The following is a 17,177-nucleotide window of genomic DNA, read 5'->3' as shown; positions in this document are numbered from 1 at the left end:
GGGGAGGGAGAAGGATAAGCTGGGACAAAATGAGAGAGTGGCATGGACATATATACACTACCAAACGTAAAACAGATAGCTAGTGGGAAGCAGCCACATAGCACAGGGAGATCAGCTTGGTGCTTTGTGACCACCTAGAGGGGTGGGAGAGGGAGGGTGGGAGGGAGGGAGACGCAAGAGGGAAGAGATATGGGAACATATGTATATGTATAACTGATTCACTTTGTTATAAAGCAGAAACTAACACACCATTGTAAAGCAATTATACTCCAATAAAGATGTTAAAAAATAATAATAATAATAATTTTACACTTATTGCTTCATTAACTCGTGTTTGTTGATTACAGATGCTTGGTAATTGGAAACTATGAAATATTTGATAACGTAATCTAAACATTAAAAACAAAGGACTGTGCTATCACCACAATCATGTTTTGACTTTGGATTGTCTTTACTTAATATTTGGATTAAGAACACTGGATGAGAAATCTGTTCAACTCTCTTCTTCATCATATTTTTTTTTAACTCTATTGTCTATTTTCTTTTTAAGCACATACAGACCAAAATATAGTATATTTAAGTGGCAGTGTAACAGGGAGGGAAGAAAAGCAGTTTGAAGAGCGGGGTGAAAGTCAGGCAAAGTTTTCCTGGACCAGGCTCCTCTGTTGTAGGGGTGAGCTGTCCCATCGGAGGGCTGGCCTTCTCTGCCTCTTCCACTATCTTCAAGTTCTTCTGGGCCGTTCCTTATTTCTGAGGAACACGTACTTGGTTTTTCCTCTTCTGTCTACTTTTTTTTTTTTTTTAAATAAATTTATTTATTTATTTTTGGCTGCGTTGGGTCTTTGTTGCCGCGAAGAGCAGCTACTCTTCGTTGCGGTGCACGGGCTTCTCATTGCGGTGGATTCTCTTGTTGTGGAGCACAGGCTCTAGGCACGCGGGCTTCAGTAGTTGTGGCACGTGGGCTCAGTAGTTGTGGTGCACAGGCTTAGTTGCTCCACGGCATGTGGGATCTTCCCGGACCAGGGCTCGAACCCGTGTCCCCTGCATTGGCAGGCGGATTCTTAACCACTGCGCCACGAGGGAAGCCCTTCTGTCTACTTTTGACCTAAGTGGAGATTGTTCTCACAGTTGTGGCCATGAGGAACAGTCGTTCACTAGGGAAGCCAGTTGATCGTTTTCTGGCAGGGTCCCTCTGAGAGGCCACACCTTATTTTGATTGCCCGTGTCTGGGGTCTTTGCCTTAACATGTGCAGGTCAAGCATCCCCACGGGTGCATAAACTGGAGTGCCAATGTATTCATTTACTGTGAGAAACACAATTGCCAAGTGGGTCAGATATTTGTCTCAGCTGGTCAGTACATCTTCCAGCATCAGAGTCTACGTGAGAACAACTAATCACAGGCAGAGCTGTGTGTGGTGGTCCCACAACTGGTGCACGGGGTGGGGTGGCGGTGTGGGACAATTCTTGCTCTTTAGCTCCCCCTTTCCAGGGTTAGCTGTTCTTTCACACACTATTCATTCACAGAACATTCTCCAGGGAGAGTGGGCAGCAGCGCTGGAGGGGTTCAGGGTCGCTTGTGTCCCAGCCCAGGTGTTTTCCACTTGACTGCACTGCCCTTCTCAGAGGAAAAGTCTCCACTGCCCTTCCTGAAATGTCTTCACCACCTCTCTTCCTTTGGACATTTGCCATCTTTTAGCCTTTGATCTTGCTGTAACATCTCTACATCTCGCTTTACTCTGGGCTCCCTCTCTCCAAAGTCCTTTTATCTTCTGGTTGTCCCAAACCCTGCAGGCTGTGTAACAAATCTCAAACCCTGGTGGTTTAAAACAACAACAATCGCTTTATTACCTTTCATAGTTTCTGTGGGTTGGGGATTTGGGTAGGGCTTGGTTAGGCAGTTCTGGCTTGGGGTTTCAAGTCAAATAGTGGCTGGAGTTAAAACAGTGCAGTACTGGAGGAGCTGGGGGTGGGGGGTGGTCAGGTATCTCTCTCTGTGGAGACTTGGGGGCTCTCCATGTGGTCTCTTTGTGTGGGTTAGATTGGGCTTCCTCACAGCATGGTGGCCTCAGGGCAGCGCGACCGCTTACATGGCAGCTAGCTTCCCTCAGAGCAAGTATCCCAAGAGATCAGGGCAGAAGTGCATAGCATTTCTCTGACCTAGCCTTGGAAGTCACATAATGTCACCTTTGCCCTACTCTAAGTAGTCAAAGAAATCACAAAATCCTGTTCAGGTTCAAGGGGCGGGTATAGAGATCCCAACACTCAATGGGAAGACTGTCAAAGTCACGTTGTGAGAAGAACATGTGGGTGGGAGGTATTGTTGTGGCCATTTTTGGAAAGATAGAACCCATCACAAGTGCCATGACCCACCATCTGCTTCCCATTCCACCTCGTATTAGTGTCCTAGGGCTGCTGTAACAACGTACTGCAAACTGGGTGGCTTCTAGAACAACAAAAAGTTTTCGTCTCACTGTTCTGGAGACCAGAAGTCCAAAATCAAGGTTTTGGCAGAGCTGTGCTCCCTCTGAAGGCTCTAGGGAAGTATCTGTCCCAGGCTTCTCTCCTAGCTTCTGGTAGTTCCTTGGTTCGTGGCTGTATAACTCCTGTCTTCAGATGGTGTTCTCCTGTGTGTGTGTCTCTGTGTCCAATTTCCCTTTTTATAAGGACACCAGTCATACTGGATTAGGGGTCCATGCTACTCCAGTAGGACCTCATCTTAACTAACTACATCTGCAACTACTCTATTTCCAAATAAGGTCACATTCTTATGTACTGGGGTTAGGACTTGAATCGGGGGTGTACACAATTCAACCCATAGCACACCTGTACCAAACCTCTGCAGGCTCCCCTCAATCCAGCAAAAGCTCCTTTTGCTCCAGTGAATCAGCTAGCACTTAGGAAATCAAACTAATTAAATGAATTCTCCCTATAGTGAGATTGACTAGTAATCAGTCCACCTTACCTTAACTCTCCATGAGAAGAGTTAGGTCAAATGAATCTGGCAGAATTTTCTATGGTTCTGGGGGAATTTGGGAGACAGCAATCCTTTCTTTAAATCAGGCTTAGTTGCTCCGCGGCATGTGGAATCTTCCCGGACCAGGGCACTTGGTTTTCCTCCATTTATAAGGCTCATCTCCCAACCTCTGCAGGACAAGGAAAGGTGTTCTTGACCTCCAACTTTTATCCCTGATGGTGAAGGCAGTTGCTCATTGATCTACTTGCCCAACAGCTTCTCCTCTAGAGCCTGAGGCTTCTGATGCCTGCTGTCTTTGATTCTCTTAAGAAGGTCACATTCCGCCAGAGGGGGGATGCTTGAGTCTTTCAGTAGGTTAAATATGCGTTCAGACCCCTGGACATAAGATTTCTGGAAACACTTAGACCGTGGGCACCCCCTGCTGAGGAAGAAACCCAAACTGTGACTCCAGAGGAACTCACCAAGCTTTCACTGAGGCGTCCTTCTCCTTCTCTCTTGCTTCCCCATAGTTGGCTTGGCTGAGTAAAAAGAACACCAAATACCGCCACATACATGAGTGGCTTGCCATGTAGCTAGATAGACACCATATCTGCCATTAAATATATCTTTGTTGTAAATCTTGTTTGATTACAACACTAAACTCTGCACATTTATTCTATTTCTGGGGGTTAGGACCACAGCTAACCCATAAGGGACATTTGTGCAAATTAGAAAATTGTTCCCTTCCTCTGGGTGAACACTGACTAAGGCCGGGTCGCAGGGCTGAACCAGCAGAACATAGAGTGGATTTCTGCCCTGTCTGTCCCCTTGGTGGGGTGTCCTTGTACAGAGCACAACTTTACATGGCAGCTCTGGTCCTACCCTTAGAAAATGGATGGAAATTGGCTGTAGACTAAGATGAATGAATCAGTTTGGAAGAGAGGGTTAATGCTGGAAAAATACAGGTCAAGTCATTCAAAATGGTAGAATTAGAAGCCCTGTGTGTGGACACAAACAGCTAAAATTATCTGAAAGGTTTTACATAATCCTATCATCGAATTTATTTATGGCGATCTATTTTTAAATTTCTATGTCATATTAGACAGTCTGTTTGCACAAGGCCTTGTATGTAGTAGGAACTCAGTAAATACTTCTTGAATGAACCAGTACAGTATTTTAATTAGCTAGTCCTCATGTACTGGTGCAAAAGAACAGTGTCATGTTACAGCTGAAGTCATAGAGGGGAAATATCCCACTCAGGATTGTATGACATTCAAGGGGCCCAGGATGAACACTCCAAGGATTCATCTGAATTCTTTAAAGGTTTCATCAGCGTTAACATTCTTTACTTAATACTTTATCGTGTTATTGCCTTGTCTGTGAGCTTAGGGATCCCAAACATTCTAACCACAATCCTCCTCCCCGACACACATGTTAGGGACAAGGACAGATTTCAGAGGTTCTTACATGAGGCACCTTTTTCTGGAAGGCTTTGAGAAGAGGCACTGAGAAATGAGTTCTCAACCATCTTGGGGGCCCAAATGTCTGATACTTAATATATATCTTTTTATTCTTAAGGCCAGTAGAGCTGTTACATAATCTGAATTTTCTTTTCTATCATCACTTGGGTATTTAGCTAATGAAAGTTCTTGAGAATTCCCTGGCGGTCCAGTGGTTAGGACTCGGTACTTCCACCGCAGAAGGCCCGGGTTTGATCCCTGGTCTGGGAAATAAGATCCCACAAGCCACATGGCACAGCCAAAAAAGAGAGAGAGAGAGAAAGTTCTTGAAATACAAATTCTATCAGTTCTTACCCATGACCTATGAAGTATAGGAAAGTGCTTGTTCTAAGGAGAATTGATCATGTATTTGTTCTCCTTTCCCCCTTCCTCCCATTCAGTGTTAGTTGAACCCAGCAGAAGCTTCTGCATTTGTTCCTTGGTGTGGGTTGGGTGTGAGAGAATGTTTGGGACCAGAAGGTTCTGAGTCGGTTGGAGCTGGACAGTTGGAGTGAACAGCTGAGGGGCAGCTGGAAGGCTGGGTTGGCCTGGAGCCCTGGCAAACCGAGGCCGGGGCTGAGGCAAGTGCCGTGGCGGCAGCCAGACCTGCGAAGAAGCAAAACAGGGGCCAGAGAGTGGCAACAACTAAGGAGAAAAACAACTTCTGAGAAAATAGCTTCTTTCTTTTTTTTTTAAATTTAATTTTATTTTTTTATACAGCAGGTTCTTATTAGTTATCTATTTTATACATATTAGTGTATATATGTCAATCCCAATCTCCCAATTCATCCCACGACCATCACCCCACCCCCGCTGCTTTCCCCCCTTGGTATCCACACGTTAGTTCTCTACAACTGTGTCTTTATTTCTGCCTTGCAAACCGATTCATCTGTACCATTTTTCTAGATTCCACATATATGCATTAATATACGATATTTGTTTTCTGAGAAAATAGCTTTTTAAATGGAAAAGAAATTCAGGGAACAGGAGGCTCCAGAACGAAATGGGAAGCCACTAGAATGGAAAAGGAAGTGAAACCAAGGGAAAAATGAGACATTTAACCCCAAGCTAAAGCAGTCTTTGCTTTTTTCCCTTTTTGAAGAATCAGTGTGGATTCTAAGGTGAATTTGTTAGCTGAACTGAGTAAAAGCTCTCTATTGTTTTAAAGCAACACGACAGTAGCCTAAATAGAGAATTCTGGGAACACCGGAAAAGACACAAACTCTAAAAGGTGACAATTCCAGGAAAATCTGGAACAATAAAAAGTAAAACATTTGGAGTCCCATCATCTACTGAAATACAACCCCTTGATGTACTTAAAAGATCCCAACGCATATACTCTGCGTATTACATAACAGCTACAGATACATGGGCCCTGTATGATGTACCACAGGAAGTTGCCAGACCAGATGTAACCCTCAGAGGCTGAGAACTTGGGCTGCCTGCCCCCTGACTTTAAAAAAACTGAATTAGTCATTGATCCCTGAGGATCAAGGAGGGTTGAGGACGAAAGGCAAGCTGCTCTAACCCAATTTAGGCCTTTGCAACTGAAACTGCGATCAAATTTCAAAGATTTGTAAATTGCCCAGCTTCATAGACCTGCCATCGGTCTACAAGATGACATGTTTATAGGCCCAATGATGACATTTTCAAGGATTGGCCTCTGCCACACGAATTAGTCGTTTCTCTGTGTGGCACTGTAGACACTATACTTTCATTAAAGCCACAGGGTTTTACTCCAGTTTCTCACTAATAATCTGCCACAGACAGTGATATTCAAGTTAAATTCTCATGTCTTTCATTAGTTAATCAGCCATTCATAGAAAGTATGTTCCATGAGGCCTGAGACTCCAGTGCCTGGCACACAGCAGGCACTCAATACATGTGCATATTGACTGAATGAATTTCTGTAATACCTACCACGAGCCAGACTATACAGGCAATAGTGCCCAATGACGTTCTGAAAATTAGCAAGTGCAGAGATGGCCCAGACCTGTGCTTGTAAGCAAGTCAAGCTCACATAACACAGAATGATTCTAGGGAAGGTAATCTGGAATGTATTTCTGTAAAATAGACCCTGGGCTTCATGTTAATAGAGGAAATACAATTCTGACAGTGACCTTGTGTGATAATGCTGAACAACACAAGTTGGATAAAACTTTAGAGTCTAATGGAGACAGGGAAGCCTGCATGTGAATATTGAATTAACGAAGGGGAGGAGGGAGAAAGGGGAGGACTGGAAAAAACCAGGGCTGCCCCCCTCCCCGCAGCAGCTGGGCTGGGCTTCCAGGGCCAACAGGCAGTTGTGATGGTGACATCTAGGAACTCAGGGATGTCCAGTGAGACAGAGTAAGCTCTAATCCTCTCGTTTCCTTTTGCCTTCCCCAGCTGTCCAGTCCTCAGAATTAACTCCCTCTCTCAACCCCTCAGTGCTCTTTGGCTCTGCCCCACAATGGACACTGGCTACTCCGTGCTGGAATTTATCTGTTTCCACACAGCTTATCTGTCTGGCTAGACTGGACACCGCTTAGGGACACAATTTGAATTCTATCTCCTTCGCTTGGTATCAGGGTGATCTTAAGTTATTTAACTTCTTAGCCTCTATTTTATAAAAACAGGTAAGTACCTGTTTCCCAGTGCTGACGTGTGAGTTAAAGGAGATGTGAGTGTGTGAAAACACACGGCGCAGGGCGTGCCATGTGCGGTGTCTCTTCCTCTAGGTTTTCTCCAGGGACTACTCCCCGTGTCCTGCATAATCATAGCTACCATTTATGGAGTGCTTACTATGAACTGGGCACTTCGCATGTATTATCTCTAATTCCTCATAACTTCAGCAGCAGGCATTCCCATTTCGCTGAAGTTCAGATAAGTTCTATTTCTTGACACGGTCACGGTTCATAAATGGCAGAGGCATGATTCAAACCCAAGTCCTTCTCCATATACAGCTGTGCTCTTTCCAGTACATCACCCTATCTGCACACAGTAGGCACTCAGTCGATGCTTGATGGAAATTATAAAGTATCATCTACCCTAAACTACGTTCCATAGTGAACCTCCGGAACAAATGAATAAAAACAACTTTACAATGTATCAGAAACTAATAAAGTCCCTTATAAATTGTGAAAGGCTGGATCTTTTTGCTCAGGCTTTGATGATGTGACTTAAATGCTGAATAGGGCCAAATGAAACACATAGGGAGCTGTCACACATTTCATGGAAATGTCAGTAAAGCCCATGGATAAGATTCATTCTTTGGCAATTGTTGGCAGATGGCAATAGCTGAGGCACAAAGGGAAAATTAAAAAAGCTCCTCACCTTGCAAACAAACTCACCCAAGGTAGATCCAGTGATACACAGAATTTTTGAACTGGGAGGTCATTTAGGGGTTATATAGTTAAATTCTCTCATTTTACAGATGAGAAAATTGAGGCTTGGAGAGAGTAAAATGATTTGCCAAAGGAAAATCTAAAACTAATTACAAACTTCATATCTTTATAACATAACGTCACTAGTCATTAGGGAAATGCAAATTAAGACCACAGATATCACTACATACCTATAAGAACAGCTAAAATAAAAAGTAGTGACAACACCAAATGCTGACGAGGATGCAGAGAAACTAGATCACTCATCCATTGTTTGCAGGAACACAGAATGCTAAGAGCATTCTGGAAAATAGTTTGGCCATTTCTTTAAAAACTAAGTATATGGTTATCCAGAAATTATACTCCTGATAATTTACTCCAGAGAAATGACAACTTATGTCTACATAAAAATCTGTACACATTGCTCATTGCAGCTTTATTTGTAATAGCTAGAAATGGAAAACAACCAAAATGTCCCTCCATAAAACAATGGTACACCCATGCTATGGAATATTACTCAGCAATAAAAGAGAATAAACTATTTACACATGCAACAATTTGGATGAATCTCAAGGGCATTATGCTGGTTGAAAAAAGCCAATTTCAAAAGGTCACATACTACATAATTCCATTTCTATAACACTCACAAAATGACAAAATTTTGAGAGATGGAAAACAGATTAGTAGTGCCAAGGTTAGGGATGGTTGTGGAGAAAAGGCTGGGTGTGATTATAAAGGGGTAGCATGTGAGAGATGGTAGACCTGTATCCTGATTGCAGTGGTGGTCACACAAATCTACACATGTGATAAAATGACACAGAACTCATGCAGCTCAATATTAAAAAAACAAACAACCCAATCAAAAAATGGACAGAAGACCTAAATAGGCATTTCTCCAAAGAAGACATACAGATGGCCAAGAGGCACATGAAAATCTGCTCAACAGCACTAATTATTAGAGAAATGCAAATCAAAACTACAATAAGGTATCACCTCACACCGGTTAGAATGGGTATCATCAGAAAATCTACACACAACAAATGCTGGAGAGGGTGTGGAGAAAAGAGAACTGTTGGTGGGAATGTAAATTGATACAGCCACTATGGAGAACAGTATGGAGGGTCCTTAAAAAACTAAAAATAGAATTACCATATGACCCAGCAATCCCACTCCTGGGCATATACCCAGAGAAAACCATAATTCAAAAAGACACATGCACCCCAATGTTCATTGCAGCACTATTTACAATAGCCGGGTCATGGAAGCAAGCTAAATGCCCACTGACAGCCAAATGGTTAAAGAAGATGTGGTACATATATACAGTGGAATATTACTCAGCCATAAAAAGGAACAAAATTGGGTCATTTGTAGAGACATGGATGGACCTAGAGACTGTCATACAGAGTGAAGTCAGAAAGAGAAAAACAAATACCGTATATTAACGTGTATATGTGGAATTTAGAAAAATGGTACAGATGAACCAGTTTGTAGGGCAGAAATAGAGACACAGATGTAGAGAACTAACGTATGGACACCAAGGGGGGAAGCAGCGGCGGGGTGGGGATGGTGGTGTGATGACTTGGGAGATTGGGATTGACATGTATACACTAATATGTATAAAATAGGTAACTAATAAGAACCTGCTGTATAAAAAGTAAATAAATAAAATAAAATTTAGAAGTATATCTATATATGTATTAGGGGACTAAGAAAAAATTGCATAGAACTATAGGCACATACTGTATCAGTGTCAGTTTCTTGGTTTTGATATTGTACCATAATTATGTAAACTGTAACCATGGAAGAAACTTGGTGAAGGGTACCTGGGACCTCTCTGTACTATCTTTGCACTTTCCTGTGAAATCACTAATTATTTACAAATAAAATATTTCTTTTAACTGAAGGACAATGCAGCAACTCATTTCTTTTATGATACTTGTAATTATCTGGCTTATATGAGACTAGTTCCACGTAAAGATTGGCCAAATAATAGAACAGTCTGATAGTTCTAGCTTGTTAAAGTGATCTGTGCCTGTTATCACAGCTACCCCCAAACTCCTTTTTAGAAAAATCCCATTTCATTTGCAATCAGATTGTAAACTAAGATATTTAAGGGGACCTGTTAACAATGGAATAATCTGAAAAGGCTGTCTTATTAGAGTTTGGTAATTTCATATTGTATTATTAAAATAATTTGTTTGGGGAGTGTTGGGAGCGTTTCCACTGTTTTAAAACCCTGTAGAAGAAAAAGCGTGAGGTATTTGGTGCCGGGATCCTGCTACCGTCTTTTACAATTTGAAGGTGTCCCCACATAACGTATGGTAAGCATCATCGACCTATGTGGCCAGAAATGCTCATCACTTGGTGGTGAGCAGCTCAAGATGATTTGGATGTTAAGCCTCTTTTTGCAGAGGCAGGGGGGCTACCTCTTAAGACTGATTATACTTCAGCCATTCGGATTGTCGGGTTATCAAGCTGGTTCCCTTGCAGCGGCCGTTTTCTACTTGTTCACAGCTGTACCTTGAGTCTGGTACATCACCTGTTTTCTGGGGCTCTTAGTGACCTAAGGGGTGTGACTAATGCTTTCCGTTATGACTGTACTGGTCAACCTAATGACTGAACTTCAGTTAACTGCATAGTTCCTTAGGGGCCGTTCCTCATGGAATTGATCCACATGTGTGGTTAGGTGTGATGCAGCTCACCTCCTTGTAGGGGAGACAGACAGGTAAGAATACAATAGAAATTCATCGTGATCAGTCCTACAACAGGACTACATGCAAGGACAAAGGTGGGATCCAAGAGGGCAAAGGTAATTCTGTGATGAAGGGCGGGGGGGAGGCAAGGGGAGCACTGAGGACCAAGGCTCACGGTGTCAGAGAAAGAGGCTTGAGCTACTTTTTCTTCTACTAGTTGCAGAAGAGGATAAGGTACAGAAAGATGGGAGTGAGTGGAAGAGTTCCAGCTATCATCCAACCCTTAATGAAGCAGCATCTGCCCCCGAAGTGTGCTAGGGCACCGCACGTGTCTGTGTTGTCCACTGAGGTATCTCTAGCACCCAGGACAGTAGCTGGCACATAGTAGTGTTCAAAAAATAGCTGTTGAATGAACAAATAAAAAGAATACATTAAACACATCCTCTGTTCACTTTATCCCTAATGACTTTTTTGATCAGCTCAGAATGCTACACGGTGACATCCCAGAAGCCAAGGAAGGAGATTTCAACAAAGAAAGTGTATTCTGTGATGTTGGGTCTGGATGGGGCCAAACTCATCCAGGTGTTCCCAGGGCCCAGTCTAGGGCCCAGTACAAGTGGACAGAGCATCTTCATTGGATAAATGACATCAAATAGTTTTTTTTTAAGAGTTAACTAGAATGTTGTGATGGCTGTTTCTGTCCTCTTATATTTTGTTGGTTTAGAGCCCAAACTGCAGAGATTTTAATAAACCCTGGAAACATTTAAGAAACATCTCAACTCCTTTTTCCTTAAAATATTTCTCCACTGCCACTAACGTGGCAAATAAAATTGGGCTACGCAAAGTCTTTTTCGTTCCTCTTTTTCTAGTGTGTTGGAGTTCGAAGGGACCTTAGATGAACCTCATCATTTCACAGATTAGGATCTTGTGAACTGTGAAGTCCCACAGCTTGCTCAGGGTCATCTGACTGGCTAGTGGCAGAACCCCGGGAGAATCTAATTCCTCATCCAGTGTTCTCTCCACTATCCCCTGCTCTCTCTCAAAAATTCAAAGCAACAGATGTTTGTGGGGTGCCTATTAGATACAAGACAGTAGGCTGGAGAGACAGAGGTTGAAAAAAGGTCCCTATCTTGAACCATTTTATAATCAAGTAGAAAGAAAGACATGTATGTGGAAAATTCTAGAAAATACATGCAAAAATAAGTGACATGAAAAATCCATGTGGGAATGAACTTCAGCTTGAAGGACTGGAGAAGACTCTGGGGCGAATGTGATATCTTAAGTGTGCCCACTCTGTTCCATAGGGAGAGTGGTGGTGGGTGTGTGGATATGGGGGCGGGGACGTCAAATCCTTCACTGGTCCCAGAGACCATTTCCCGCACAGCTGGTGGGTTGGAACGCTGCTCACCGCTCGCTGTGTGCTCACAGGAGACGCCAGGAACCATGATGATGCTCAGGCCAACCACACGTTTTCTGAGCAGAGAAAAGAACCAGGCTCAGTATTTCAGGCACATACTTACTCCCTTATCTTTTGTTAATCTACAGTGTTCATAAACGAGGGCTTTTGAGCCAATAGTCTTAGTTTGAAATTCTAGTCAATACAACCTGATATTGTAAAACCACCTCCAGAAATGCCCCGGATATTAAGTGATACAGGACTGCAGAGAATAGTCAGTAGAATTAATGTGCTAATGAGATAGTAACACAGCTTTGCTCAGGGTTAACACTTTCCGGAGCCAACCAATTAACTGCCCATTCTAAAACCTCCCAGGCATATTCTGTGTTCAGAGCTTGGTAAAGCTCCTGGCCTATGTAAATCTCAGCCCTCCTATGCTTTTTGTTGTTTTTTGCAGGACTTGGGGAGTGGGAGAGGAATTGAAAATGAATGACCTAAAGCTAGATGAGTGATAAATCCCAGGTTGAGTTACCTTGTTTTACCAAATATTGGTTATATATCAGCATAATCATGTATTTGTTTAGCATCATAGCGGTCCTTCATGGATTCACACAGCCTTTCTCCAACCCCAATTTGGGTCAGGGCAGAAGTCATGCTCTCGGGGCTGCAAGTATTCTGACTGCTATTCTGCCACCAACCTTGCTCTCTAATTAACATCCCTCTACCATGCAGAGTCCTTGCCAAAACAAAAAGAATGAAAGCATCTCTGGATCCTAACGTCTAACATTTGAGTCAGCCACAGACGACTTTGTGGGAGGGTCCTTTGGAAATAGTACAGCACATACACACACCCATTACTCTCTTTACTCTGAAAGCCCTTCTCTGGTCTCCAAAATATCCATTCTCTTCATGAGGTATTTTTCTTCCTTAAGATGTTTCACAAAGTCAAAGTTGGGAAAGATAATGTCATAAAACACTTTACATTTGTGGCGCTATATACCGCTCCTCCATTCTCTTTCCGGGAAAACTTTCCCTCAAGGAAGGATAACTGTTTTTCTCCTTTCTAAATCATTAATTCAACAAACATGTGCTGAGTGTAACCCTGTGCATGCCATGTACAGTGGTAGGTGCTGAAGAGGATATATTAGGAACAACTCTTGTTGGAACATCAAAGTGAATCATATCACTTCTCTATTTTGTTTATCTGTTAGAAGAGTTTGCCAATTGTATATTCCCTTTTCTAAAATATCAGGAGAAAAAGAGATAATTTATGAGTATTCTAAGTGTCTTCCTCTACTATACATTCTCCCATCCATCCATCCATCTATCCACTCACCCCAACACTTCCAACATTCTGTTGTCTCCTTTGGACCAAGTGCTGTGCTAGGCACTAAGGATGTACACCTATCTGCTGCCCTCAGGGAAGTCCCAGTCCAGAGGGACATGGTTGTATGATCAGACCATGAGCCAGAATGTTATTGTTAGAGTGGAAGCATGTACTCAATGCAAAAGGAACCAAGCCCATGGTTTCTAGCGGCTGAGGCTCATTGTGAGTTAATTCATGGACCAGGTTTCTGTTTTTGATAGCTGCTTTAATTCCCTTTGGGTATATTTTCAAGGAAATTTAAAAACAGCAAAACCTAGAATCCAATTTGATATGTATAATCTTTTAATCCTTTGGGGGCATATTTGGTCCTTCAGTTTCTCCACCTCCCTCCTTTACCTTCAGGCTCCCGACCTTCTCGAAGTCAGGTCGCTGGTCTGTTCCCTTTGTTTAGTGCATCGTGTGCTTTCTCTTCCCATCCACATCCCTTCTCATGACAGGAGACATTTCAGGACCCCAGAGAGCCCTGGCTGGCAGAACAAATTGACATGTGGGAGTGTGAGATGCCGTCTTTCAGAAAAAAAGCAAGAGGAAGAGGTAAAAATGGCAGGCTGAGAGAGCAGAAAAAGGAAAAGAGAAAAAAGAAAGAGGACAAGGCAGAGAAGAAAAAAGAAAAAAATAGCAACACCAGCCCTAATCAGATCTCTCCAGACCTGCTGTTGAGCAATTTCTGTAACTGAGAGTCAGGTTTAGAAAAAACCTGGCTGGAACGGTCTTTCCCAACACGGGGGCGAGGTGGGAGCAGAATTACAGGAATACCAGAAGACTTGACTCACTGAGTCGCATCTTAAACGGAGATTTTGTTTCAAAATTACGAACTGGGGGTGTGCGGTGGGGAGAAAACCTTCCCAGCATCCATCATGTGTTGCTTTCGAAAATTATTATTTTGGAGCACAAGCTGTTTCCTGTCTTTAAAGCCTATTATCTATTTCCCTTCCAGGTGGAGCCTGGGCTGCCTGCTAATTTAATCCCCTGGGCTTCCCCCTCTGCCTTCAAGATCTCACAGAGATTCAGGCTTCCTAAAGAGGGCACCTTTGTGTCTTCCTCCCCTGAAGGCTCCCATCTACCCTAGCAGCCAAGGAGATGCTATTTTGGGTAACAGCAGCTGAGTGGGAAGGATTGTTAATTGTTTGTCAAACCCATCCAGTCTAGTTAGATCTCAGGGAAGGAAAAAAAAAAAGAACAAAGCCATACCCCTTCCTTCATTCTATTTTACTCTCCCAAAGCGGGGGAGGGGTGGGTACGGGTAGGGCCGGGGTGGGGGTGGGGGTGGGGGTGGGGGTGGGATAACTGGCTTCCTTTCCGCCTCAAGCAAAAGCACACAAACTAATGTTTAAAAAAAAAAAACTAATTCTTCTAGCCAACTGGAAACACATAAACATAATATTGGCCCAAGAACCAAAGTAGTTTTAAAATCATTTACAAGCCTCAAAACAAACAAACAAAAAAACCCCAAACAAGCAAAAAAACCCCAAACAAACATAAATCCCATCACAACAAAAGAGACATCAGGGGCTCTGCCATCCAGTGGGACCACAGCATTTATTCAAACCACTGCGGCCAAAATGACTAAGCAGATCCCCCCACCCCGGCCAGCACCCACTGACACACTGGAAAACAATTCTACCCAGGCACACTAATCAGAACACCCACGGCGACACGCACTTACTCCATCACAGCGTGGACAAATTCAAAATCAAACAGAAAATGACCCACACTGAGAAAGGGCTCCTCAGGACTCTGACCTCAGGCAGGGTCCCCCACGTGACTCTGAAACTTCCTAAGCATTGCATCAGCCTACTAGGAAAGGGGACGAAAAGACTGGGAACCAAAATGTTACACTTCTTAAAAGGGCAATGCCACGAAAACATTTTATAACTGTTTTTTCTTCCTTGACCAATTCTCCTAAGAATGATGTCTAGACTTACTTGACTTTTAAAGAACACTTGTTTTTTTCACAATGATCTTTTTGGTATTTTCCGGGAATGCCAAAAGGAATTATCTCAGTAAGAAAGGAGCTGAACTCAGAGAAATTTATAAGTGATAATGGTTCAGGGGATGGATATGAGAGTGCTGCCTATTTTACAATCGTTTTCCCTCAAAAGAGCTCAGACTGCCTTATAAACATAAATCTGCTAATCCACACACTAGCTCCTGGTTAGACAGCAGATCTGAAACTTCCTTTTACACTGGAGGAGGTGTCTGTATAAATACTTACTCAGAATTTGCTTAGTCAAAATGAGCATGAGATGGGTTAGTGATTTGGGGTTTTCTAACTGAATGAGCATTCATGTTGAAATTTAGATCAGTTGTGTTGATCTAAAATGGACTTGACTGATGAATTAGAATTTGTTCCATTAGCTACAGCAATTAGAAGGGGAGTGGGGAGATGAGGCAAGACTTTCTTATTGGCTGAAAGAGATATCGCTTGCCCATAAATGAGGTGCTGATAGCCAGTAGGGTTTTCAGTACATCATAACCAGTAATGTTTAATTAGAACAGAGTAGGCAAGCAACTACTCTCTTAGTAATAGTATCACATATTTGTAAATAGCATGGCAACAAAAGCAAACCGTCTATCAAAAAAAAAACCCCTTATTTTATGTGAAAAATGGCTTTTATAGGGAAATGGTAGAGCTTAGTGTCATGAATAATTATGAGCCAGGGTAAGATAAAACGCATTTGTGGTGATAGTTTGGTTGTTGCCACTAGAATAATTTGTCAAGTACTCTTTTTTCCCCCTTCTAGTTGGCTGTGTTCAAATATGTTAGCCTCAAATTTTGGGAACCCATTAATTGGTTTATCAAATAGTTACTGATCCCTTGATATGTACATAGCGATACTCAGGGTTCTGGGTGTAGTGGAAACAGGATGCAAAAAAGTGTAATGGAGCACCTCTCAGCACTTTATATTGTTATTGGGAAATAAATATGTCCACATCAAAGTTAAATAACATGTGAGTAAATAAAATACAAAACAAAAACATAAGGGTATCATAAGATAACAAGTGGTATTGTGGTTTTAAGTAACAAATGAATGTTAGGTTATGAGAGTGTGTGTGCCCAAGTGAACACATTGTAAATACCAGTGGGCATGGAAGGCTTCCTGGAGGAAATGGTGGTGCAGCGTTTGGGCAGGAGGGGAGAGTGCATTCTGTTGAGGAAGCAGCAGATGAGACATATACTTTATTTATTTATTTATTTATTTATTTATTTATTTATTTATTTATTTATTTATTTATTTATTTATTTATTTATTTATTTATTTATTTATTTATTTATTTTTGGCTGTGTTGGGTCTTCGTTTCTGTGCGAGGGCTTTCTCTAGTTGCGGCGAGCGGGGGCCACTCTTCATCGCGGTGCGCGGGCCTCTCACTATCGCGGCCTCTCCCGTTGCGGAGCACAGGCTCCAGACGCGCAGGCTCAGTAATTGTGGCTCACGGGCCCAGTTGCTCCGCGGCATGTGGGATCTTCCCAGACCAGGGCTCGAACCCGTGTCCCCCTGCATTGGCAGGCAGATTCTCAACCACTGCGCCACCAGGGAAGCCCGAGACATATACTTTTGATTAGACCTGTCCAGCTGAGGAAGAGGTGGGGCATTTATGTTGCTCAGGGTAGTAGAAAGGTTGGAAAGACTTGCCTAGATTCATTGAATCATAGAATTCTGGACCTGAAATGATCCTAAAACAATCAGCTAGGCCACTGGTTCTGAAACGTGGCTGCACATTGTAATCACCTACAGAGCTTTAAAAAATCCACTGCCTGGGTCTCACCCCAGAGATTCTGATTTTGAGTCATCTGGGGTGAGGTCTGGGAGACTCGATATTTAAGGCTCCCCAGGTGATTCTAATATGCAGCCATCTTCTGAGGACCACTGATTTAGTCCAAC

General features: G+C 42.8%; 1 long non-coding RNA gene across 2 annotated transcripts; it reads right to left on the bottom strand.

Annotated features, from left to right (window-relative positions):
• Positions 1-427: 427 nt before the first annotated feature.
• Positions 428-16,470, bottom strand: LOC309635944. Of its 2 annotated transcripts, XR_014249117.1 has the most exons (5): positions 14,960-16,470; positions 13,630-13,760; positions 11,919-11,983; positions 10,792-10,912; positions 428-5,058 (listed from the first exon to the last, which is right to left on the bottom strand). It is a non-coding gene; the product is annotated as an uncharacterized lncRNA (long non-coding RNA). The 2 variants fall into 2 exon arrangements; XR_014249118.1 differs by lacking the exons at positions 11,919-11,983; positions 13,630-13,760.
• Between the last annotated feature and the right edge of the window lie 707 nt (positions 16,471-17,177).

Source organism: Balaenoptera borealis (genome assembly GCF_965194805.1).
Source record: "Balaenoptera borealis genome assembly, chromosome: 1".
Lineage (NCBI taxonomy): Eukaryota > Metazoa > Chordata > Mammalia > Artiodactyla > Balaenopteridae > Balaenoptera > Balaenoptera borealis.
Note: the sequence above shows the minus strand (reverse complement) of the source record. Positions and strands in the feature narration are given on the sequence as shown.